The sequence below is a fragment of the Haliaeetus albicilla genome, chromosome 19, assembly GCF_947461875.1.
Source record: "Haliaeetus albicilla chromosome 19, bHalAlb1.1, whole genome shotgun sequence".
In the NCBI taxonomy this organism is placed as follows: Eukaryota; Metazoa; Chordata; class Aves; order Accipitriformes; family Accipitridae; genus Haliaeetus; species Haliaeetus albicilla.
The window spans coordinates 17,838,363-17,865,271 of NC_091501.1; the positions used below are offsets into that span (position 1 = coordinate 17,838,363).

General features: G+C 40.5%; 1 protein-coding gene across 4 annotated transcripts in view; it reads left to right on the forward strand.

Moving 5' to 3' along the window:
- SOX5 (SRY-box transcription factor 5) overlaps positions 1–26,909 on the forward strand; it is a 649,313-nt gene that overhangs the window by 12,234 nt on the left and 610,170 nt on the right. The window contains exon 1 of one of the 4 annotated variants that reach the window (XM_069806599.1): positions 1,686–2,071. The exons of the other annotated variants lie outside the window; for them this stretch is intronic. The gene's annotated coding sequence lies outside the window, so the exon portion shown is untranslated. Of the gene's footprint in view, positions 1–1,685; positions 2,072–26,909 lie in introns of those variants that run through there. 4 annotated transcript variants of the gene reach the window in all.

The following is a 26,909-nucleotide window of genomic DNA, read 5'->3' on the forward strand; positions in this document are numbered from 1 at the left end:
GTCATTTTCTTTTGTCACAGAGTTTCCTTTCCCTTTGGTTGTCCTGACCAGTGTCTCTTAGGGTGTAAGGCCAGGCCTGTCTGTCTTGGGAGGTTTCTTGTATAGTTGAAGGAGGGCTTTCTGGGCAGAAGAGAGTAATTTTGTTGACACAAAACAGTGTGCATCATTGTTTGTGTTATTACTGTTCTACATTTTTTGTATTTGTGAGAACAGCATATTGATGACTGTGTGTTAAAACTCTGTCTTTTAGTGGCCCGTTTTCTTTCTGAAAAAGGAAGAAAGCTACATTCTTTCTAAGAAAAACCCAGAATTATACTGGAACAAGTACTAGTGCTGTGTTCATACATGATCAAATTCAGGAAGATTAGGGCACTGTGTATAAATTGCCTTTGTGTTCATTGGGTTAGCAGCTGTCAAATAAGTGATTACAGACGTTGGCATAGCTTTTCTTTCCATAATTGCTGTGAAACAGGGATGGAAATGTAACAGATGCCATTTAATATGGACCAGTACCTAGGTTCTGTTTCTGGGTCTGGCTCTTTATTGCCTCGTGGCCAAAGTTTCTTAGCATCTTTTTTGCTTTAATTCCTCACTACTTATAAATGGAGATAATAGTACTCCCTCACTTTACAGGAGATTTCTGAGGCTGTTTGTCAAATCATTTGAGAACCTTTGATGAAATATACGAAGTATACACAATAGCATTAATGATAAGATTAAACAGAATAATTCTGTTGAGATTGAGGAAAATTATTACTCCTAGATGAGGTTTGCTCTGCTGGGTAGTGCTAACCTTCTGCAGGAAATAATTTGGTCTGAGACTGTGTTGGGGTTTCATTTCCTGGGATTTTTTTATTTGTTAACTGACAAGGCTTTTTGATACCAGGCATTGCACTTGAAGTCCTGTTGAAGAGCAAATGAAGCGTTTTGATGCTATTTTTTGCAGCATAGGAGTCTATGGTGACTCATTTAGTGTTCGTAATGCCTGTGACAGATTAAAAAAAATCAAATCAGTTACTCCCAGTGAGACGGATACACTCAGCCAGACCCTATTTGAGAATTATTTGCTGCACTGTTAAGACCAAAGTACACATCTTCCCCCTCCCCGCCGAAAGAATCCAGCTTATCGTGAAATGTTTATCAGAGCCATATAAACATTTCTCGACTGCTGAATTTTGAAGGGAAATTCTTTTGGTCTAACATATGTATTGCAAGCAAAGCTCTTCACAGATTTAAAAAAAAAAAAAATATAATTAACTTGGTTACAGCCCTCCTTATTACCAAGCATGCCAGCATCTGGCAAGGGTACGGCGATCTGGGAATTCGCTGCTTGAAGCCATGGAACAAAGTGTTCTGATCCGACCCCAGGCAGTGAGTCCAGGACTTGAACTGGAATCTTCAGGAGCAGAGAAGTCTTAAGTGTCTGGAAAATTGGCCTGTTGAGTCACCACGCAGGCACTAAAACAAAACTAATTTTAAGCAGGTCAGAGTTCAGTGATTCCCTCTGGAATCTCATTTTTTTTTCCCTTAAAAAAAAAAAAAAGTCTCATGTTTTAAGTGAAAAGGGTCAAAGTTGATGCACTGCTACGATTTTTGAATGCTTTCCCTTAAGAACAGCCACCCAGGCTAGGATTAGCATGAAGGGCTGCTAGGCTGGCACTTGAGTGTCTGGGTTAAAAATATTTTAAAGCAGTAAATGCAGTCAGAACGGAGAGAGAGATCCCTGGGAGCCTTCCTGTTCAAAGATGTGCAAGCTCAGGGCAGCAACTGCAATGTAATTTAGGGCAGTATATGCTTCATAGCTTTGGAGAATATTGCCTCCTGTTAATGTTACATTGGAGGACAGTGGGATAGTAGTAATTTTAGAAAGGTGGTATTCCTGTTTGTTTTACATTGGAAACTTCAGAATAAATAAAAAGAAGCATCAATTGAGGAAGAAATGTAACTGCCGAAACCCAGCAATGAATCCACCTCTGAGCAGACTATAGAAACAACAGGGGAAAGTGGGTATAGAAACATTTTCGTGGGAATGCAGCTGCAAAAGGAACTTAGCAGACAAAGGCAGAATCAGGTACGTACTTTAAAAGGCATGTGGGCAAACTTTTGTCTGAGAGCCCAGTGAGGAGCCTGCTCACATTAAATTACAGAATGTTTGGGGGATCAAATGACAAAAAGCTTGTATTGCTTTTCCATTGCTGAAGAAGTGGGACTGTCTATATGCAGGGATGATTCAAATAGCTGTTTTAAAAAAACAACACTTGCGAGAGTGAGGGAGACTTCTCATTCCCATTCCTTTATTAAGACGATTTCCTCCTTTTTCCCTTCGGATATTGCAGAGTTCCCTTTACATTTGCAAGTGAAAAGGACAGGGTCTAGGCAACCTAGGGAGGCTTGAATCTGAACTCTGTGTCAGGCATTGTGAGCTTGGTGATCTCTGTTTATCTCTTAGGAAATAGCCATGCTTGCACAACAGGGCAAATGCAATGCGCAGATGTCAGAACTGCTAAAACAAAGAGGACTGTCTAGGAAAAGCAATGCCAAACCTAATGGCTGGAGTGGAAAAGTAGCAGCTAGGACTTCTGGCTTCTTTTCTTCCCCATGCCTCTGCATGGCTGTAGGAAAATCTCTAGGCCAAACGGAAAGCTCCTTATTCTTGCTAGTGAGTTTGTAGCTCATGTGGACTGTACTGTTGATAGAAGGATGTTTGTGGGAATGGCTGCCCACATATGGGTGCAAAGACTTGTGCTCTGGTCATCGCTACAATAGTCAGACTGGTCTGTGAAGTAATACCTATTCCATGGGACTTCCCCTTTGATGTGTAGTAATTGCTAAGTATGTGGCTTTTTGAGTGAAGGAGCTATAAGGCTTAAATTTACTAGGAGAACCTCCGTCTGCCTTGCTAGTACACAGGGTTACTGGAATGCTTCTCCTTTGTATTCCCACAGGTACACAACGCATGGGGATTTGAATGGGAGGATGTGTGAAGCTCTGACATCCAATTTGTCCTCCAGGTTACGGCAAGGCTCCATTTTTCTCAGGCTTAACAAGTAGCGACCATAGTTTACTAAAATATTTATTTAAATTTAGGGAAAACTTACTGACATGCAGTTGCTTTTGCATTTAAGATCACAGTTTATAGCCCTTTGAAGTCTGCATGTTTGAAGGAAAAAGAAGTGCTTAGGATAAGCTGAACTTGAATTAAATCGTGTAGGCAGATAACAGATTGAATTTGCGGTATGGCTCGTTTTGCTAAAGAAGTAAGTCAAGCAATGAGTAATGCTGGGCCAACTCGTATCACAACAGGGGGTGGTGTAGCTTTAGTGCAAGGTAGTGTGGTTCTCTGAGTCTGAATATGGACCAGTTATCCTGACTTCAGGGATGATGGTGGTTCTGAAGAAAAAAAGTTCATTTATGATTTGTATAACTTTATGATTCACTGTTGTAAAGCTGGGATAAGTCACACAGATTTCCAGCCCTGATACTTTCATCTGCAGTGATTTGAAACTACAAATTGTTTAAAGGTTTGGATTTTTTTTCCTTTTTGAACGATATATTGCTTTTTACTAATATGTGACCCAGTGGAAACTTTGCAGTAAGGAAGAACTTTAGGGAGCTAAGAGGCAGAATGTTTTGGGTAGTTCCCAAATATAGTACTGATTATTTGATCTCTGCATTAGTAATTCCACAGTTGTCCTTGTATCAAGCCTCTCTTGAATCTTCTCTTAGTGCAAGAGGGTTGCAGCATGTGCATACTTTGCTGATCCTTTTGGTTAACTGGCGATGCTTTTGCACTCAAACTAGCTATCAGAATATGATGGGTCAACAGGATCGTTCTCTTTATCATGAAGCACACCTGAAATATCTGCTTAGGTAGTGCCTGTGATTTCTCAGCAAATATTCAACCCAGTGGGGAGCTGCAGGACTCACCTCCATTTCCCAAGGGTTAACAGTAACCTATAATAATAATCTTGTGGCACAAAAATGCTTCTTTTTATGCATTACCTATTTCCAGAGGCCTAATTTAGGTTTTGTATCAAAATGGATATCACAAACGCTTGAGCTTCCTGCTGAGAAGGAAAGTGCTACCGAGAGACTTAGTTCTCTGTTATTCTCATGGTGTCCGGGAGGGGTGAGGAGGCAAGGAAACAATTGCTGCTATCTGTAGCAGTATGTATAAATAGTAGCAGGGTGGGTTGCAAAGGTAAAATAGTTTGACAGTATTGTTCCTGTGAAAGCCTGGCCTTTGCTCTTGGTTAGAATATATATATATGTGTGTGTGTGTGTGTGTGTGTGTGTGTGTTTAAATACACGTGTTTTCATATATGGGGCAAATTTACATATCAACAAGAAAAAGAAGAATTAATTTTGTAACTGCACAAAAATTTCACCTGTCATTAAAAGAAAAGAATATTGGAGTAAAATGAAATTATATATTCATGCTTAAAGACACAGACAGCTGTGCTCAAAGATCAGCGTGTGTCCCTTCTCTCTCTGTGTACGTTTCATGCCTGGTTCTGCTGTAGATCCAGTTGAACTGTTTTCATCAGTTGTTTTCCTTAAGGATCTGGTTGTTGAATGTTTTCACATGCAAAAAATCACGTTTGGATTTTTTGTTGTTGTAAGAAGTAGAAACAAGGAAAAAAAAAGCTTGATTTTAAAAAAGAAATTTTTTTTGAGATCAGAAATGCTTACTGAACACCCAGATAGTTTCTTCCACCCAGTATTGATTTTCCATTGGAAGCATATGTGGGAGGAGAAGGAAGATTTTAGTAAAACCTAAAAAATACTTGTGTTTCTGGATTTCCTGGCAGTTGCTATTTCTTCCTGCTCTTTTGTGCAACACTTGGTTGTATCGAATTTGTCCCCAAACTGTCCTCCTCCTTCTGCCGGTGCAGATGCCCTCAGGGATGGAGGAGCTCTTGCCTCGCAGCCTGCCTCCTGCCCAGCCCGCGGGCACGTGCCCCCTCCTCCTCTCTCTCCCCAACCCCTGCTTTGGGTGGGAGGGCAGTTCCTCTTGGGGAAGCCGTTGTCTTTGCTCGGTCTTCGGAAAGAAGGGGTTCCCGGGGTCCCGCGTTGCTCTAGTCTGGCAGGTTCAGGTGCCGAAGTGTGGATGGGGTGAAAAGCGCTCGGCTGGTCTGCCAGCTCCAGTGAGCGTAGGCACGGTGTTCGACACGCGAGGTCTAGTGGCGCAGCGGTGGGGTCTGGTGGGGAGAGGACAAGAGTCCTGCCCCGTCCCTGATGCAGGTCTGCCTCGGCGTGCTGGCAGTCAGTCGGCCATCCCCGTTGGACATACGGTGAGCGTGCTTGGGGGGATGCGTGCGTGTGTGTACTGGCTTACGTGCTGTGGGAATAGAGAGCGCAGAGCCAGGTCAGGTCTGGTGGGATTTATTCAGCTGGTTTCAGCCCTCCGCATGTAGGGTTGTATTGGCTTTGACCCACAGTCGTCTGGCTGAGCATAAAAGTGGTCCTTAAGCAGGCTGGCATTCGCCATCCCGAGTGTAGTGGATGAGTGTGTGGCAGAGAGCGTGGAGAGCGTGAGCTGTGGCCCCGCTCTGCCGCTGAAGTGCTGTGGCATGCTGGGTAATTCTCTTGACCTTTCGTTCCTCAGTTTTCTTGTGTTTAAGGATGTACAGACTTAACCATCGCACATGGGTGTTGCAAGAATTAATTAATTACCATTTGTACGGTTTTGAAGACTTATAACCCTAAATAAACAAGAACTTAATCAGTTATTTTTCTTCGTATTTATACTATAGGAAAAACCTACTAATTTATTTCCAAGCGCATGACACACAAAAACTATCTTCACACTTCTAAGTGGAGCTGGGGCTCGATGCCAACACTTTTTTTTTCCTAGTGAATATGGTATACTTGTACACTCAGATAGAATGGTACAACCTTACAGTTTCACTCAGGAGGTGGAAATTTTTTTCTTACTGTGTTTTTGTACTTACAAGCTGTAAATACCAGGTGCTTCTGTTTGGTCAGATTCTTTGTTCTCATGACTGCACCCATTGCTAGTGTCCTTTAGCGTGTGAACTTACTTCTTTGGAGCGGCTCTGACTAACTAGTAAACTATATGTCTTTTTTTCCATATGTTCTGCTGTCTCCTTATACATTAATTATTGCACTTAAAGAATCTGGGAATTAGGGAAGGAGAATGGAGACAAAGTGTAATAGGGATGCTTGTCACCTCTTACGCTGTTTCCTCTGCATGTGGAAAAGCCCTTTAGTATATTGATTTAGGAAGGAGTAGTAACTCGTGTCCCACACCTGATGCAGCCCTACAGAAATGCCATACAGTGCCCTGGTTTAATGTGGAACATCTAGGCAAAATGGGGTAAAGGAAGTCAGAGTTTGTGACTGTCTCTTCATTTGCTGTCATAAGGGAGTTAAATTAGAGCTAAGAGTTTCTTCTTTTGTGCTTTAATTTCCTTTGTTTTAAGAAACTATTATTTTAAATGAAGTGGGGGAGGAGAGTAATATGCCACTGACATGCTTTGGGATCTGAGGCTCCTGTGGACCCCATAGGATGTCAATGGACTCATTAAGATTTAGCCAAGTTTTATGCATTATTCATAATATACATTCACAGCATGCACCCTAAAGACTGTCTCCTGTGAATGCTTAGTCAGAATCATTTGCATTCTGTATTATGGATCCATAATATAGAATACATTTAGCTACATTTTGTGTATTATCCTTTACATGTATTTCCAGCCTTTACTGTTCTGGCTTATGTGGGAAATGTGTTTAAACAATAGCATACAGTTGTGTTTTGTTGCTCCATAAAAACTAATGCATAGTAAGGACCCTGATGAAAATTAAGTATTACATAAGAGCAATGGACAGGCTTTTTCTTCTTTCTAGCTTCAGTGACATTTTAGATTTGCTTTTCTAACATGTTTAAGAAGTGTTTTAAATTCTAGGCTGATATTTTGTAAATTTTTTGTTTCAAATACACACAAAAATCATTTTTGATGTCGAAGGTTGGCAGGTGATGAAGCATCGAATTGAAGCTGAGGTGCTTCATAATCATAAGAGTCATTTGCTGTGAGTTTAATCCTATGAACATTATTTCTGCTGTACATGACAAGACGAAAGAGTCAACAAAACACCACATCAGAAAATCAATTCTCTTCCTGTCATCTGAAGCATTGAAGCTTCTCTGTTTTCTCTTTTCCTCAGTTGCCATTACATCGTGGTGATTGGTCTGATCTCAGCTTTGCCGCCGAGCCACAGAGTGGCCCAGACATATTCCTTGGCACACCTCTGCCTTAGTTTCCCCATGGGAAATGGTGCTCCTTAAAATCCTCTATAGTAGCTGTCTACTTAGATTTGCTCCTTCAGCACCCTGCCACTGCCAGTAGAGAATACTCCTGTGGAAAATACTGCTCTTGTGAGAAAACAGGATTTCATTTGAGGCCAGATTGCAGTAGAGTGAAGTCAGGGAGGCATGAGGATTATCTTCCTTGGGCAGAATCTGTTAAGGGATCATTTTTATGAAGTGTCTTCCAATTGGGGGACCATAAAAATATTTCTAGTTGCCAGTCCCTGCACATAAAAACACCAGACAGGCAAAATCCAGGATCTTGTGGCGTCTTTTGCAGATCCATTTCCTTTGTGAAGCAGCCCCCGTATATCTTCAGGAAGACGTAGGGAATGTCGGGCTTTCATCCGTTTCCATGTTCAGGGAAGCACTACAAGGTTGTACTGGTTACAAAAAACCTGTTAGTATGGTGATGTCCTTGTCTCAGGAGCGTGGCTCACAGTGGGCAGCAGTGGTTCCTTGAGCCTAAATATATGCAATATACATGAAGGATATCAAGTGACTTACTATGTCAAGTTTTTTGCAAGTGTTGTAATACTTAATTAAAAGTCAATGATTATCAAAATACTTAAAACAAAAAGAAAGTCTTGATAGCACGTAAGATTGAAATGTTTTTCCCATCATAGGCTTACCACAGGAGAATGTTTTGGCAAAGCGCTGTCAGGTGGCAAATAGTTGGTATAAAATGAGCTCAAAATCCTAAGGATTATTTATATTTACTTTTTTCCACTAGTTCTTCAAGTTTAACTTCAGGCAACATTCAGACATACGTGCCCTGAAGATACAATAGTTAGGAAGGATTTTGCTGTGGCCCAAGCAGAGTGGAAACATGCTATTCTTTGGTCCAAAACTAACTGTCAAGCTCTCAGTAGAGTAACATCTAGAATATAAACATTTTATTGCCTTTCTGTTCAAAAGAGATGACCAGTTTTTCATGAGAATTTTTCACAAGTGAATTTAGAATTGTAAATTTGTAAATACATGTATTTTGCAGCATGCCATTGCTGTTACTTGTTCCTTTTGCTTACACAGCAATTGACAGTTCGTGATGTTTAAGTCTGATGCATAGAAGCAAAATATTTCTTTTTTCTTTTCATAAGATGTAGTGCAGTGGAGTCCTCATCTATGTGTAGTGTAGTAATAGTATATGTAGAGTGTAGTAATGTAAAGTAAGAGTAATCATTGTAGAGGGAGTATTGGCTTTGAGAGCAAACCTTATCAGCTGTGTCGCATGGTGGCTTTTATGTCCAGTGGAGCAAAGCTACCTTTCTGTCTTAGTCGCTTGTGTTACTGTTGCATACATGGGACAGGGGACAGGAAAGAAAGACAGCAGGTATGAGGCTGAGATCCAGGTTTCCCCTCAGCTCTGTGCTGAAGTTTTTCTTGTTATCTCCCTTGAATCCTGAGCTTTCCTTCCTTGTCCTCTCCTATTTCCTCTCCTTGCAGCTCTTGTTGCAGCCCTGGCACTTCTCTGCTGTACCCTTTCCTGCTTGCTGTACCCTGAAAGTTCCAGCATAAAACCCAAACTAATACATGCACTGAAGATTATTAGCTTGGTCTCTGCCACATGCTTACAGCACTTACATTGTTGGTCACCTTACTAGTTGGACATCAGCATCTGGGACCAGTGAGAATGTATTTTTTCCCATTGCAAATCAATGGAACAGGAACATAAACAATGCTCAAAAAACCCAGATGTCAAAATACTCCTTTCAGATTCATGAATATGCTATATATAAGCCTAACTTCAGAGATTTTCTTTTATTCTCATGAATACCATTTACATTTGGGCAAATTAATTTCCACTTTTGGTACTCTGGAAGCTGCTTCTGGAAAGTGAGTAGAACATGCCCTTTAGTCCATCCAGTTCAGGGCCCAGCACTGTGTGTACGACACCTGGATCTCCAGAGCACTTGGCAGTTCTGCTCCATCTGATTTTCTTTTCAGCAATCTAAATTCATATTGTAAAATATACAGGAGTGCAATGAGCATGGTTTTTGTTAGTGTTATTAGGCTTATGATGTGGAAAATAAAGAACTTGCTTCCTACTGTTTAGCGAATTTTCTAGGAAATTCCTAGCAGTTTTATTTAATATTTGCAATAGGTAGCTTTATCTTTCTAAATGATTTTAAACAGTCTTTCTTCACTGAACAGCTGTTTAAGTAGGAACTAGGGTACATAGAAAATGAGTGTTGTACATTAGATGGACTCACAAGGGATGGTAAGAGAAAGAGAGTTTTCTTTTGTTGTACTAATCTCTGTACCTCCATGGTAGTATCTGGCCTAAAAGAGTACCTCTATACCAGGTTTCAATTCAAGACTCCTCAGGTACTGTGTTACCATTATTAATAAACATACTATAGAAGCAGTGGTTTGAATGGATAGATTTTAAAGAGTTTTGCTGGGTTGCCTACTGTATTGTTATTCTGTTTTACAGATGGAAAGGTTGTGGGATTTTACTTCTGACTCTGTTCATCAGAGGAAAGCCAGACTTTCCAGTTAGCTGATACTGTTGTACACTTTGTTCTCTTGGTGTTCTCTCTGTCCTTTGTCCAAAATCATCTGCATAGTATTTCTGTCCATCCACAGTGTTAAAAAGTCTACTGTCAGAACCCTCATGCATCATGGGGCTTTAAAAGTAATAGATTCTGATTTCCTTTTTATTAGCCCTGGTTCTCAGCCGTTATAATTCAGGGTCTTTAATTTTGAAACAGTAAAATTCAGTGCTTTAAAAAAAGAAGTTGATATTTTCATATGATGACAAGTGTTGAGTTTTTAAGGAAAGCACCAGGTATAAGACAATAGAAAAAGTTCATAGGTATTTGCAACACTGGAACTTCCTGGAGTACACGATTAAAAGGGGCCACAAAGACTCTCATGTTGTGTGTTCCTCCCACCCAGAAGATCTTTCACCTTCTGGTGCTTCATGGGGTGCATAATATCCAAAGAAAAAAAGTGAGACTGTGCCTCTCATATCCCTCTTCTCCATACAGTAGAGTTGGGAGCGGAGGGGTACTGAGAACAATGAACTGCATTTAGTGAAGATAACACCATCAGATTGTTCTTTCTGCATAGGTAAAATTATCAGAAGAATAATTTTCCCCAAAACTTAATTGAAGGAGAGGTGCAAATTTGCACAGATTTCTGTACTGGGCATTGCTTAGCCGCTTTGACAGACTCTGAAGACCTGTGCCTTTGAAAGGAGTATTCTTCATCAGTGCTCTAAATCTGGCTGCTTCCACTGGTCTTTGCTTTGTTGCTTGTATCATCAGGAGGGCAGGGAGCAGACCCTTCTCTCCTACTTCCCTGTCTCCTTCCTTACAAGAGCCACAGAAATCAGCCATGCTTAGCCAGCAGGACTCATCACCTCCCAGTATGGACAAGGCATCATCTATATTCTGGATTTTGTTACCTATCTAAAATACTCAGGTCTCTGATATGAGTTTATTCAGAATTAGTTTTCTCTGCTGTTTTGCTGTAACATTTTCTGTGCGCATACAAATTTCTCCTAGGAATAACACCAAAAGTGCCCCCCACCTTTTCTGGTGATTGCTAGTAAAGGTTGAAGTCATGTTGGGCCTTGCTGTCCTTGCCAGGCTGTTCTTTCACCTCTGCTGCGTCTCATCCTCAGCCCAATTAGCAAGATGTACAGTAGCCTGCCTGTTACTTGTTCGCGAGTTTAAAAACCTAAACTTGCTTTTTACTGTTGTCTCACTTTTTGCCAGTTTTGCAAGAGTGGCACTGCTCTGATCTTACTGATTTGTCTTAGCACTGAGACTGTTTTGTAGTGACAGATGAAAAAGCAAAGACAAGAGTTTAGAGCTACCTTCATTCATCTCTGTGTTATTTTAATGCTAAATCTCAATGATGAGTATTATTGTTGTATTACTGCTGGTTAAAACGTACAAGAGTCCTGTCTTGAAGATCAGACTACTATTTTAATGAGTAGAGGGGATAAGAGCCCTGTTGAAAAGTGTAAAAGCTGAGAAGCCTAGTAGGTATGTCCATTTTAAATGTGTGCCATGTGTGCTGAGGGTGACTTGGTTCACACAGAATATTTGCAGTCAAGTCAAAAATAGAACTCATAACTTGCATGCTTGTGCTTCCTCAGTCCAATCCCTTCAGAAACAAATCTCTACATTATTTGAAAAGAACAGAACTGAAACAGGACCGCTGGAGTTTGCATCGATTGTCTGGTGATCTAGAGTGAGAGTGAAGAGGAAGGCAAGGGACAAAAATTGGGACTATATTGGGAGGCTTATGCAGATGTTATGAGAGCTGTACCTGCCCTGCTGTGTAGTACTTTGGTCTTCACGGGTGTCAGTCCATGGGTATCAGCTAGTGCAGTGATACTGTATTACTCTAGTTCACCAGGACTAGCATTTATATGTAGTAAGTAAACTGCAGACAATTGCAGTCTTGGTTGCAGCTGGCTTGTTTCCTAAATATTAATACTAATACTACACTGAAAAAGTAAAACAATTTAAAAGAACTGGTTGGAAAATCTGTACAGGTGTAAAAGTTAAGCATATGGCAGAGCAGAGATTGCCAATGAAAATGACAGATGATTAACATTCATTAAAACTTTCCATTAACACCTTGAAAAACTCCATAAAATAATACTGCATGTAAATAATGTGTGATCTCTCCAAGCACTCTTCTACCTGTTTTTAAGGGAAGGGGAAGTGTATCCCAAAAGTACTCAGTACAGGATTTTTTTAGTCCTTCGTTTGGTTTGGAGTTCAGTGGTCTAGTGATGAATAAATCAAGTTTGAGCTGTCAATGTGGGAAAAGATTTGGCCTGGGTAAAAGTTAGTCCTTTATGTTCCCAAAGATGAGCAAAGATTTTCTTATCTGTATTATATTGTGAGCATGAGAGAGAACCCGTGAGAAACTGCAGGGCAATGTGAAAGATGATCTGATCAGTTAGCTAATTACAGAGATTAGTACACGACAGTAGTTGCAGTCCTGCCTGTGTCATTCTACATTGCTCTCAGCTTCAGCGGGATCTCTCCACATTATGGAGAATTCTAGGTCTGTGCCTTCTCTTATTATTGGATACACATGAACTAAGGAAGAAAGATTTGTCTCATCTAAGTAAGCTTTGTGACAGTAAATTAAAAAGTCAGCTGACTTAGATGTCAGTTCTTAATGTCAGCTATTAATTATACTGAAAATAGCTTCCAAAATCAGGCATGCCCTGGCTGCTTTGACCCAAAGAATTGTGTTTCTGGAGGGAAAGAAGCATCTTGGTCTTGTAAAAGCAGGTGTGTGGTTTAAACAATGCAAGTAAAGTCATATGAATATTACCTATGGATGCTTTGACACTTGGAATTTGACTTGTTTATTTCAGAAAGCTTCCGTTGACACTGGCGCTTGCAATCTTTTTTCTCTTTTTCATTACTGAGCACTTCTGTGGTCCTGGCTAGATTCAAGTCCTGCAGAGCTCTGGGGTTCAGGAGATCCAGGCTTCAGGCTTAATTTCCTCTACTCCACTCCTGTTTGAGGTTCTTGCATTCGTTCCTTCATCATCTTTACCTCCTCTTCATAATCAGGTCCAGTCAAGGCACGAGTGTGGCATTTTAAAATGTAACCCCCCCTTTTCCTTCATTCTTAAAATGCTATTTTATAGGTTTAAAGTGTCTATATGTCATGATGTTTTCACACTGTTAGTGTCTTAGAGCTACCATTTGTCTGAGGTAGCTGAGGACTCATGAAGAGGATGTGATAGCTAGTAAAAAATGCTATGAAATAGCTTCATTTGTAAAGCACTCTGCCTTTGGGGTTGTGGGAGGGATGGAGGGATAAATAAGAAGTCCTCTATCTAAGATACTAATTAAAATGCTCAGTACCTCCTTGGGCCACTACTTTACACATGTGGTTAAGAACTATTTTTTCCTGTTTTAAACTTGGCTGTCACTATGTTCCTCTTACCACCACCTGTAATTATTGACTAGACTTTGCCATATCAAGACTGCAGCTCCTTCCCCACCCAACTGCATCTGCACTCCAGCGTGGGCTGTACCAGGCAGAGAGCTCTGGCCCTGACACCAGCTTCGTGGGTTGGCGTAGGTCCATTACGCTTAGGGCTAACACCCACCCTTCCAGTTGAAGGCTAATTGAGAAAGCTGGGTTGGAGAGGCAGCATCAATTTAAGCATACTTGCAAAGGGCCTTGACCTTCCCATTTGGTCCGGGGGACCCCCTCCCTGAAATAGCATGCAGATGATGGGGTACAGTTAAATAAAACTATAACTAGAAGCAACAGGAAGGAAAAGAAAAATCTGTGAGTCTGCTATCTTTTTGCATTTGACTGTTCCTGGATTGCTATTTTCAAAAGTGATCTGCAGTGGCATCTCTTGGCTTCCAGGAAGGCAATGGGAATTTTATAGCTGACGTCAATGGGAGCAGAATGAGACTGATGTTAAGTGCTTTTTTTATAACCCCGTCCCTAGTGTACAGTCAGTTTCATTGTTTTCCCTGATATTTTTGTGGGTGTTACATAGATCAAGAAGGAGAAAATAGTACTTAAGAAAGACAAGTTGTGATTGTGAAACCACAAAACTGTCAGAGAGGCTCTGGGGGGCAGCTGTGGGGCTTGGGACTGCTGCTAATTACTGTTACAAATTTGACTAAATTTTAGTATGATGCTATTACTTTGAGCACCTTTCTTTCCCAGAGGACATCATCAGTGAAGTCCACCCTCTCCGACACAAGAAAATCCAGAGCAGTTTTTCTGATAAGTTCATGATTTGCTGCAAATAAGAAAAGTTTGGCCCTTTGGATTCCAGTGTGTGTTGTCCACCTGAAGCCTGACATCACTCCTAAGTTCATGAATTTGGCATGGGATGTAGAAAGAAAACATATTTTCCTACTGCCTTTTGACAGGCTGATCCATGGTGAGACCTTTCCACTGGGATGTCTACTCTCCCTTGATCCATGTCTGACATTCACTAACATGAATGGCCAATACATGTGTGTGTAGATGGGCTATTTAGACCCGAGACTTGCTTATCCTAGCACTGAAGCTAATCTCTTTCACTCTGCTAAGGTCAACGTTGAAAGATGACTCCAAAGAGCAAAGAAAGGGAGGACAGGTTTGAAAATGGATACAGGGAGAACACACAAAATACGCCACTGTAAATGCTGATTAGTAACCTCTCTCCCTCTCTTGCCATCCTTTTTTCTTTCCCTGTCGCAGGTTATTCATTAAGTATTTATTGAAATGCATGGTAAAAAGAATTTGTATAACACTTGAAGTGCTGATTTTGGATTAGGCAGTAGGTGGTGGATTTGAATTTGGAGAATTCATATTCAGGCAGATGGCCTGAAGGTGGGGTCAGAAGTTACCTCTGCAAACTTCATCCGCCTGACAGTACGTATTCTCACATGCTGCAATAGAGTTGTGTTCTCGTGGTATGTGGGGAAAAATTGTGGTATGTGGGACAAAAAACTGATTAGGCCGATCAGCCTTTGCTGCATCTCCAGGGGATTGCTTTTTAGGTCAATCAAGAGAAATCTGTGTGGAATGTAATGGTATTTGTTGAGCAATCAAAAACTTACCCTTGAGCCTACAAACTGCTCTTGTGGTATTTAACAGGACAAAGGAAAAAAAGATAACCCGTGTTGCTTTTTTCCCTCTCTTTAAGCGAGAAATAATAGATGTTTGGCACTGGCAGGAGTCTGTCATATTGTAGTTATGTTACTGTTTTTAGTTTAGTGGTTTAAAAATGTGAGGGATAGTCGTAGTACAGATAGGTTAGAGGATGCAGTAAGCCTATTTTTCAGTAGTCACGTACCATCATACATAATACAGTATTTTTTGAAATTATAAATGCAGTGTAATATATGGGAAGAAGCCAAGCCTTGCACTGAAAGCACTGATTTCATTGATATATGTTCTGTATATTTCTTGGGGTTTTATTCTTTTAACAATACTAGCCAAAACAAACTCTCTTTGCCTCAGTTTCTTCTTCTAGTAGAAAGAAATAATAAAGTTTCTGTGTGTAGGTTTATCACCTTTATATCTACTCTGAAAACCTTACATGAAAAGAGCACTGAAATTATGATTAAGTGCAGTAGATTTGTAAAAGTGGACTCTTTAAGATAGCATTTAAGTGTGTAAGATGAGCTAACTTCCTGCTCCAGAGCTCATTTAATCATACATACGAACTTCTGACATAAGAAGAGTGGCAGAAGTCTGACTGCTGTAGTGCAAAGACGGTAGTCATTTCAAACCTCTGCAGCCCCTCAGATGAGTGTTTCTGTCTACCTGTGGTGGATTTTTCTTCAAAGTGAAATATGTGTTCATTAAAGCCCCAGTCGTGCAAATTGTTTTGCAAGAGGAGGACCTTCACCGGTACTCTCTTAGCAGCATGAAAGTCGATGAGGCTTTGCATGCAGCCATCTACACGTATGTCTGGCAGGACTTTGGCCTAAGTTCTCTGACTCGTGATCTGAGAAGAAAGAGTTCACCCTTCAGTTGTGAAGAGGCCGTTCTTTCTGCTGTTGTATGTATAAAGCCTGAGATTGTCTTTCCTTGAAAATAATTTTGTTATTTCTTTTGTTTGGAGCATACCATGTCATAGCATCATCTGAGTTTAGCACAGCATTCGCTTTCAATGTTGGAAAGCCAAAGCTCTCATAAAGATTTTAAATTGTCTGATAATATTTCATCAGTTCATAGACTGTGCATGCTTGAATAGTAAGCACTCCTGAAGAGCTTGCACCTTTAAAAAAAAAGTGAAGTACACTGATAATATTGCAGAGTGTAGAGAGGTTTAAAATTATTGGAGCACTTAATTTTTTTCTATAATTGCTTCAATTTGAAGGGAACTAGGCAAAATACCAAGCTGAAAATGAGTTGCATTAATCGAAAAATTCATCAGTCAGAAAGTAGGATGTAAACCAAAATGCCCAATTAGAACAAAAAAAACACTAAAAATGTTGGAGCTAAAGCCTTAAAGTGATGAGGCTCATATTCCTCCGTGTTGGCTGTTGACTTCAGAGGATATTAGAATAGTTTCACACATTCATTTCACTGGAAACAGCAGAGGAGCTAAGGTGGAGTCTGAGTCACGTTGCTTAGAAAGGAAAGCAATGCACAGGGAAACCCTGGCTCCTTGTGATGTACCAGATTGATAACAATCAAATGTGAGGATAGATCAGTTAAAGGTTAAAATCTTTTTATAGTAAGCTGACAATCAGATAAAATATTTAACACCACTGTGGATACCTTATGGTGGGTAAAGAGCTTTTTGGTACTGTGTAATTATATTTCATAATGATTTAATGAGCCTTCTTTAAAAAAAAAGTTGTATCACTTGAAAGGTACCACACAAACCAAAGCAAAAATGAGGCACGTTGCTGTAGTTCAAGGCTCTTTTAAAATTTCCAAGTCAATAGGTTTACCATCAAAAGACACATTTGGCTAATAGATAGTCTGTTTTTCTGGTCTGACTTAAATTTAGCGTTAAGCACTGATTGTTACTAAACAAGGGAGAGCTAAAAAGAATTTATTTTTAAAAGAGGATGAAATACTAAGTGTGCATATTATATGTAGCTGGAACTTAGTAGGTCCTAACGAGTCTTGACCACATACGGTTTCAGTACACCACATGGTAGATTTTCGTATACCAGGTTTCACTCGGTTGTTGGCACTGATAGCGTCAAGCAGAGATAGACACCCAACTTTCAGTATGTAAGTAGTCATTTTTGAATCTGTGGGACAGCTCATGGACTGGAAGTTCATTATGGAGTTGCATATCTCTGTGAACCTTGTTCACCCTTTCTTTGCCATCATGCAGAATATTTCATGATACTGTACTTTGGTAGAATGTGGACAACTGCTGTATTTTCCTATTTTACCTTTTACTGGCACCACGTAGATGGTTGTGATATGCAGAGGCATAGCAAGGGAGTAGTGGCAAATTTCTGGGGGAAGGCACTTGGTGCACACTCTGTTCTGTGTGGATCCTGAGAGCGTTTGGTGTGCTGGTCACCACCAGGTTGCTACGAAGGCCCCATCGCTTGTGTTTTGTCCGAGATCCCTGTGGTGGCAGCTGGCTTCACAATAATGCTGGCAAGAACAATTTCCTTGTCTCAGAAACCTGCGTAGCTGCAGGATTGTGTGCTGGTTGTTCCTAATGGTCACGGGGAAGGTCTCCTGCTGTTGATCTTTTTGTCATCTCTCACACATAAATGCGTTTGAGCCAGAGTGCGTCACCAGTGGGTAAGTGGTGCTCACATTAATTTTTTAGTAAATCATGAGTGGAGAAAAACAATGTACTTCTTTTTTATTTAAAGTCTAATAATTTAATGACTCCTTTCAAAGGTTCGTACTCCTTTTGTTCATACAGGAAGATGCTGTGTTTTGTGTGTGGCCTTGTTGACAGGACTGGGCTGGACCCACCGCCTTTTCCAAAATGGCTTAAAAAAGGTGTGATGGAAGGAAACCTGCATCCAAGTCCTTGTGTTTCTTAGCTGGGGAACAATAATCTGACCTGCAGTGAAAGTACTGTTACTTGGCTTGAATGCAAAGTGATGTCTGCCTCAGAATTTAATATGGAGAAAAAAATATTTCTAGCCATGGCCTCACTTGTCTCACTGGGAGGTGCCGGGGCTGCCCAGTGTTGACTGTGGTGGTACAAAAGCAAGGAAGCATGATGTGTGGGAGTCATGTCAGAGCAGCAGATGAAGGGGACATCTCTTGGTTGATAAAACCAAGGGGCCTGGAAGACTTGTAGCTTTCTGCTCACAGTTTCTTTGCTCCTCATCCTTGTAGTCATGGGACGACTTGAGCCATGTGCCTCATGCGGAGCTTGGTGGAGCTGGAGTAAGGCGAGTAGGTTGGAGGTGGGCAGTAATGGAGCCTGGGAAAGATGAGTGCCCAAGTTTTTGGCCAGTTTTTATTTCTGCTCTTCCAAAACCATCTGTTGCTTTACAATTGATGCCACTATGTTCAGATGAGTTCAATATGGGCTCTCCGACAAGGGTCTAATTTGTGAGGCAAATTAAAGGAAAACACTTGTAGCTGTGAAAACTTTGTGGTCAGGCCTATTATTATTTTCTAAATATCCTGCCTTATTTACTAGAGATGATGACAGATAATTAAAATTTTGTAGCATTTCTCCAAAGAAAGGAATGAAATATCAGATTTTTGAAGGAAGTTGAGCGTTACTTGGGTCAGGGCTGGAAAAACTCTGAACCACCATTGACATTATGTGTTAGTTTCTATCACACCTGTTTTGATTTATCACCCTTCTCACCTAACCAGCACATACCTCATTGTGTCTTCTGTGGTGTCCCCTTCTTGTGCCACATATACCTCAAGGTTTCCTCATTCTGATCTTTCACCTGAGGTCTAGCCTGCTACAGATAGTATGCAACTATGAGCTAAGCAAATACTGTGAGAAATTATTTTAACTATTTTTATGTACTTTTTTCCCCAGAAATGTGCACAATAAATATTAATAATTTCAAATTCTAAAGTACTTGATTACCACTTCAGATAACCCAATTGCATGCCAGATTTTTACTTCTGATATTCTGCTTCCATTCTTTTCTTCCCCCCTCTTTTTCATTTCCGCTCTTGCTGGTGGTAATATAAATCATCCTCAGGAGCACAGATACTCTGCAAGTTGCTGTGCTGAAAGTTAATACTTTAAATAGTCACAGGTTTGGTTTTTTTCCCCTTTCTCACCTGCACTTAATCCTGTCTTCAGTACAGAATGAAAAGAAGTGAGAGTAACAGCAGTGATGGTTAGCTATATTGCAATTCCACTGCATTTTGATTAGCCTTAGGCTCAGTTTGCATGGGTTTGCAATCCACTCATCAAGGTGGATACAAACTCAGAGAAGTGAAACCCGACTGTGTTTTTTGAAAGGATTTTGCTCTTGTTTTGTATTGGAAGCCAAATTCACGCCACTAAGCAGTGGTGATGGGAGAGGGGAGAAGAGAAGCTGCTCCCTTTTGAACCTGTGTGCAAATTTTTAGATTAATTTTTATTCTTCCACTTCTCTGCTAGAGTGTGTCTGGTAGCATTGAAAATAATTGTTGTCTAGTATGCTTATTTAAACAATAAAGGTTATTATATTTTACTTCTCAGTGAATGTTACTTACTTTTAAAAGCTCCAAAGCTGGCTTGTGTGATCTCTTATTGACTCTCCTGTGTTAACATCTCTGTAACATATCTGTGAATACCTGTGAACGTTTACTAAGGTTATACCTCTTCTGGAAATAAGTATTTTGGTAGAAATACAATAGCGAGTCACAAACATTTCAGTCATTAATCCTCTATTACCCCGCTTTAACATGTACAGTGCATTCTGTTTCTTGGTTTTAATAATCCTTTTTTTGTTGGCTTCTTGATGCTTGTAGAATCACAGAATATTTTAGGGACATGTGGAGGGCATATGGCTCGACCCCACACTGAAAACAAGGCCAGCTTTGAAGTTAGGTCCTTTTTTAAAGTTAAATCAGGTTGCTTGGGTCAGCAATCATGCCAAGCACCTCTGAGGATTAGGCACCAAACAGATAAAAGTACGGTTGTACAGGTTTTCTCCACACAGCCTGGCCGTGTGAACTCCAGCACTCACACCTCCGATAGGCACCCTGAAGGAGAGCTCCTCAGTTGCCAGAGACACGCCGGCGTGCTTTCTCTGCTCCCTGCAAGGGCTGCGAGGGCTCAAGGACCAAGGGCTTCCTACGTCTGGTCTCACAAGTGCTCTGTGGCTGATGGCGAGTGGTACCAGGCTCTTCAGTAGCGACGGTGTGGAGTAGAGACTCCACAGCTGAAATGTACGGTCTGGCTTACTTGTAGGAGGAGACTTTATTCTGAATGCAAATATGAATGTTTTCATCCACACGTGCATTAATCTTTCCGAGTCCTGCCAAGCTCTTTTAGCTAGTTTCTCAAGTTAATTATATGTTACAGAGTGTCTGGATCTTTTTTTATTTCTTGAAAAAGTGTTTTAATTTTAAATACATTGTATGCCATTTAACTGTGTGTCTTGTGTTAAGGAAAGAGGTAAATAGGAGCAAATGATCTCTGCACCATTTACCATTTCGCATTAATGCCCTCTATGGCTGCAGAGTATTTTTTTTAGGGTGTCATGTAAACGTATCCCACACTTCTGAGTATGGGAGTAAGAGGAAAGAGGTTGTTTCCAATTTGTCTGTTTTAAGACAGAATAATCAGAACTAGGACCACCGGCAAACATTGTTTTTAAAATAGAGGGCTCTGCACAGAGGATTTGATGGGAAGTTCTGCCAATTCTTTTATTTCAGCAAGGTACAATCTTGTTACAGGAGTCCTTTTTCCAGCCTTTTCAATGAATGGTGAATGATTGTGGACTACTTCAAAGCGCCTGTGAATGGTAGCTGGGAAAAGCAAGTGGTTCTCAATAGGCTTGAATTTATTGTCCAGGGGCCTGAGTTTTTACTGGGAAGTTGTAAGGTTTCTATGAAGTAGTGAAGGTCATAACATATTTTGCTAACTACTAATCTGTCTTAGAATCAATGCACTAAAAGTGAAAGACTCAAACTGTACCTGTATAACCACTTTAAAGTGGCACCAGAATGGGATGTCACAGCATAGAGCAGTCACGTATCCTTTCTAGTGCTTGGCAGTTGTGTGGAGATCCAGAGCAAGGGACTGATCTGGCTGCAAACTCATGTTTAGTTGTTTTTTTAATGACACACCCTGTCACATAAGCATCAGCAACTGTCCTGATGATGTAGCAGGAACATCGGGCTGAGGAGCAAGGGGAGAAAGAGAAAACTCTCTTTTAGCAGACACTGGCTTTTGCATTGGCTCCTGTCTGACCCCGCTTTGATCACAGCCTACCCTGCTTTGAGCAGGAGGTTAGACCAGAGGCCTGCTGAGGTCCCTCTGAATCTGCGTTTTTCTGTGATCCTGTGGAAGTGATTGTGGAACTGCAGCATTTCTTTTAAATACCTCAGCTGTTTGTTTTTTTTTTCCAACTGCATTGACATACAAGGCAAAGACATTGTGGGAACCCCATTGTGGGGATTTATTCTGTCTCGAATGGCACAGGTATAGTTGGATCCACTTTGGGGCCAAGTATGGACTGGTATTTTTTTATACAGCTGTGAAAATTTGCCACAGGAGGTTATGGATGGTCTAAATTATAACTGTGTTAGAAAGCCATCAAACAAATGGATGGAAGAAAAGCTAATCGGGGCTGTTGAATACAAACATGTAGATACAGCCCGGAGACTCTGTCTTGGGGTACTTGGGAAGTCTGTGAGCTATAGCTTGCAAGGAGTTGCAGAGATATACCAGAGGAAGAATCGCTCTGTATCTGACTCTCTTCTATAGTGTCTCCCTGGGTTTATGTTCCTGATTATTGCCAGAGAAGGGAATGGATGGGCCTTTTTTCTTAATGCATATGACTCTCTGTACAACCCCTTGAAGTTTTTTTTAGATCTGTTTTATATGGTTGTGCGAATTGGAGAGTGTAGCTGAACTGCTGATATTCTTAATGGTGAGAATTTCCTACTTGGAGTTGAAGTAGGTTTGAACTACTTGACTATTTGTAGTACCATTTAAAAAAAACCCACCCAATATGCTAAATATCATTGTTATCTTTTATTATTAGACTTATGTTTGCAGAACCAGCTGTCATTGTGAAGCAAATCAAGATCTTGACTGCTTAAGTTAGAGCCCATTAAAATGGGCTAAAGACTGAATATCCTACATCAGGCTGCTTACTGTTGTACTGTATGCTTGGGTATGAGTACTGTTCCTCTGAGACCTTGCCAGAAAACTAAGTGAGACTTTATGAGACTCTCCTACTGTGTAAGACTGATCCATAAAACTGACCGTGCAGCATGGAAATACTGATAAGGGATTAATGATTGTGCATTTAGATGCCATTTGTAAAAAACAGGAGGAAAAAAGCTAAACTAAATATTTTTATAAAGTCTCCTTTATGATCCCATTTTAAAATAGCTCTTACAGTATTTCCTAGGAATTAAGGGTCCAGATCTTGCAGTTAGGACTCTGTGCTTTTGCAGGACTAGAATCAGCAGGGCTCCACAGCAGCACAGGGGTTTGTCCACTGGGATCCAGCTGCAAGCCTGGAAGCAGACTTTGTGTGTTGGTCTTAGTTGCTCTGGACTGGAGTCAGAGTTTCGCCTCTCCTTAAGGGCAGAATTGTACTCTGACAGGCCTTCTGCTGGTGCAAAGAGCTGCTGGGCTGTATGCTGATCCAGTAGGTTTTAAACATATAGTGCAAATTAAATTAGTATCCCCAACTTACTGCCAGCACTTCGACTTTTCCTTCTGAAGCCTGGCCATACTTGTATTAAAGTTCATACTCGCATTGAAAAGTTAGTGACAAAGCCCTTCTTCACTGTGGGCAAGACCTGGTTTTAAGAGGCATCATTAGGACTGTGTGTGCCTCTGTGTTTCTTTGTGGGCTGTAGGATTTGCATAGCCTCGTTTGTTTAATCTTGTAGACTAGTTATGGGCTTACATTCTTTTTCAATGTCTGTCTGGTTTGTTTTCTCACAGTGATGGGCAGGCCTTTCCCAAACAACTCTGATCCTCTAATTGATCTGGTTTTGGAGCTCCCATTGAATTCAATAGATATTCTGAGCATGGAACAATTACAGGATCAGGACAATGTCTATTTAAGTTCAGTCAAGTCATATAAAAGTGCCTTTTTTTCCCTCCCTTCCAGCAGGAAATTGATTTCATGCTTTTCAATCTCCCAGTATATTTATTAAACTATTATTTATTCATTTAGTTACTTTATTATTTAATTCTGTACCAAAATGTGGCTTTGGTCTCTAGAAGGAAGAGTGGGAAACATTTCAATTTTTTTTTTCCCCTCAAAAAGTACTTATGTTCTTGCCTCTTTTTTAAGGTACAACACTACTGTGCACCTTGGAACAACAGTGGCTAACAGCTCTTAACAATAGGAGTGGGAATAATGACAGGGGTAGCAAAGACATGAAGAATTTTGAAAAAGCAATATTCTTCAATGTTGGGAAAGTAATAAAAGGTCAGAATGAAGCTCAATAGAAAAGCCATTAGGAAGGGAATGGGCAGAATTCTGGTTTTATGCTGATGTCAAGGCTTTGGATTTGTTTTCTTTCCATTCTGACAAATTCTATTTAGTTTAATTCAGAGTATTATTATTATTATTTGCTTTAACTCATACAGTTTTACTAGGTGTGATTTTAATGGTGCACAACTGTAAATGGCTGTGTTTTAGAGACTTCTTTCTCTTTCCCTTTTTTATTTGGAAACTTATGTATAATGAATTCTTAACCAAGAATTATTGTTTAGTATTATTTACTCAGAGCCAGGCTGTGCTACCAAAATACAGACTGAGTAGCACCATACTCTGCTGTGAGCTCCACTAACTGCTGTAGGACTGCTTATGAAGGAGGGTGGGTGCTATTGAATGTATTTCATGTACTGTTCAAAAGTCCTTGCCATTAATTGAATTCCGCTGTGTCTGCAGTCAGTGTTGAAATCTCCATTGACTTCCACGCCAGCAAAACTAAATCAGCTGTGACTGCTTTTGATAACATCATCCTAGAATTTACTTTCTTACCCCTAATTAATTAAAAAGACATTCAGCCCCCATTAGTTATGGCAAAAGTATGTTTTGAAAATAGGACTGATTGATAGAAGAAAATATGTGCAGCTGAAAGAGATACATAACGGGTATCGATGCTGGAATCTATCCTCATTTCCTTGTGGTTTTGATCTAAGAAAACAATTACTTGTGATGGGGTGCTCATGTAAAGCACAGTCCTCCTCTTCCCTTTTCCCTTCCCTATATGTAAAAGTAGCAATGTTGGCCAAGACAATTTAAAATCAGCATTCTTAAGATAAATCTTTCTTCCAGATACATCGTTGGTTTTCAGCAGATGCTCAGTCAGTATGTCCAGATAGGCAGTAATTTGGTCTATTTCAAACCTAAATAATGTGTAGTGACTACATGTGGGGAGAGCCCGCGTAGCTCACATTTATTTCCTCTCTATTGCATTTCATATTTTTTCATCATTTTCATTTCTCCCAGCCATGTCTGATAATAAGATCCCACTGTAGATAGTGCTGGAAGTCTGGAAGGTCTATAGAAATGTCCTCCCAGAGCTGTGAAAGACAGATTAGACATCCATTTCAGCAAAGAAATAGTCCGAACCCTGGACCAGTCCCTCTGGGTGGTTTTATGCAGACATTTTTTTTCTACAATTTTTTAGAGCAGTTATCAGAGGCTGTTTCTGGTTTTGTTTTGTAGTAGGGGGTGGTGATTTAAAAGCACTCACGATTTCTCTCTGCTGCTATGGAATTAAATACTAAAGCTCTCGTTTACCTCAGAGGCAGATGAACTGTGCCGCAGGCTGAATGCCTGGAAATCCTCAGCCTAGAAGTCTAATGATGAGCACCATATGCAATCCACCACTGCCACAGTAGACGTTAGTCTCAAATATAAGCAGTGAGTACAACAGCTGCCAGATTGCTGCTCAAAAGATGCAGGTCTCCAAATAAACAAATTATTCCTTCACCATTTCCTCTTCCATTATGCATGGGGAGGAGTCTTCTGTTTTCTTTTATGTATCTTCATTTGTTTTTGCCAAGTGCACTTAGCAGATGAGAGACTATCCTTCCTTTCCTTTGCTGGGTATCAGTGTTCTAAAAAATGAACACAAAGTGCATTTGGACTCTTTTTCAGGTCCAGAGGTTGGAATTTCAAATAATTGTAATTGAAAATCTTGCTTACATTTTGAATTAAGTTTACCTCTTTCCTCTTGCCAGGTTTTTAATACAAAATTGTTAGACTAACATGTTTCTTGAAAATTTTGTTACTGGGAAAGGGAAATGTTTTTGACATTTAAATCTAATTGAAGACTGGCTTATCCTTTTTCTTTCCTTTTTTAACCTCTCCAAACATGTACTTTTCAGATTCCTTCTTAGCTGTCTAAATTTCCCCTATGCCCTTTCTGCTTGACTTTGTTAGCGTGGTACATTCCTTTTATGGAGTTCTACATTTTTCATGTTTTGTCCTTCAGTGGATTCTTCAGATGGGATTCTTGGCCGCCTACATCTGTCTCACTCTGGGTACCAGTGTGTACTATCATCTCTTTCATGGAAAATTGGGTTTGCGTTCTTCTTCCCCTAGGGAGTCAACATGGAGAATCAAGATACAAAGTTGTCCCTTGCCTTAACCAGTGCTGCTGGTGAAAGCATGCCGGAGGAGACTTTTTTATATGTCTCATACTTGATAGTACTGGGCATTTGTTCGAATTTCTCAGCTGAATGGGTGATGTACCGGGTTCCTGGGATTCTACACTTGTTGCATGTTTCAGGCTCTCAAAAGTTTTGTCTGCAGTGGTGCTTCTGTATGCACTTCTTACCTTTAAGGAAAGTGAAAGTATCGGAATTATCAGGTTGACCAACACTTGCTTTAAAATGTTGGATGAGCTTAATGGAAAGAACGTGGCCTTCTAATCTAATGGAGCAATAGGTAGCATTCTTGATTACAAAACTGGAAACCAAGCTACCAGCAAAAAAAGTGAAACAATAAAATAAACCTCTAGATTGTATTCACAGCTTCCTCTTTTGTTGCAATATGTCAGGGGAAGTTCAGATTGGACATTAGGCAAAGGTTCTTCACTGAGAGGGGGGTCAGTCACTAGGACAGGCTCCCCAGGGAAGTGGTCATGGCATCAAGCCTGTCAAAGAGCGTCTGGACGATGCTCTTAGTCATATGGATTAGGTTTTGGTAGTCCCTGTGAGGAGCAGGGAGTTGGACGTGATGGTCCTTACAGGTCCCTTCCAACCTGAGATGTTCTGTGATTCTATGAGTAGTTCCCAAGCTGATGTAAGGACTGACAGCCTAACCCCCACCTACACCGCTAGCCCTGAAAAATTCTCTTGTACATCTTTGCTCTGCCTTCACATCAGATGGGATTGCCTTTCACTGGTCCTTCTGCAGAGGGCTCTGCGTGGATCATACTGCTGTTCAGTGCAGACGAAGTGAGTGGGATCTCTGCTTTCCCTGTCCTGCAGGGTGCTTGAAGTTTATGGTCCCTCTGTGGTCTTTAACTGGCACACTGATCCCAGCTGGAAGAGTTTACTTGCTGTTTACAGCATGTTCCGGAAGAAGTATTCTTTGCACATACGTGTTAGGTCTTCATAGGGATTGTGTATTTCCTAATAAGATACAAATGATAGACTTGGTACTCATAGTGTTTTTCCCCTCTGCCTTTCTTCAATCCATCCTCCTTCCACATGTCTTTTTTTCCTTTTGTTTCATTGCTATCATGTGTAAACTGCATACTGTAGCAATTGCTGTCTATAATGCATTGTTTCAAAGCAATTAACTTGTTATGAAGAGTAAGATAAAAAGCAATAAACAAATTCCAAGCATGTGGCCACTTGCTTGGTCAGATTTAAATGCAGTCCTACCAATACCATGAAAGGGCAGGTCCCACAAAATAACAGCAGAGTCTACTTTGCCACAGGGAAGCCCTTGCAAGCAAAGCCAATCTATGTGAAATATTCTTGATAGCTGTTTCTATGTTTTTCGATTAAATT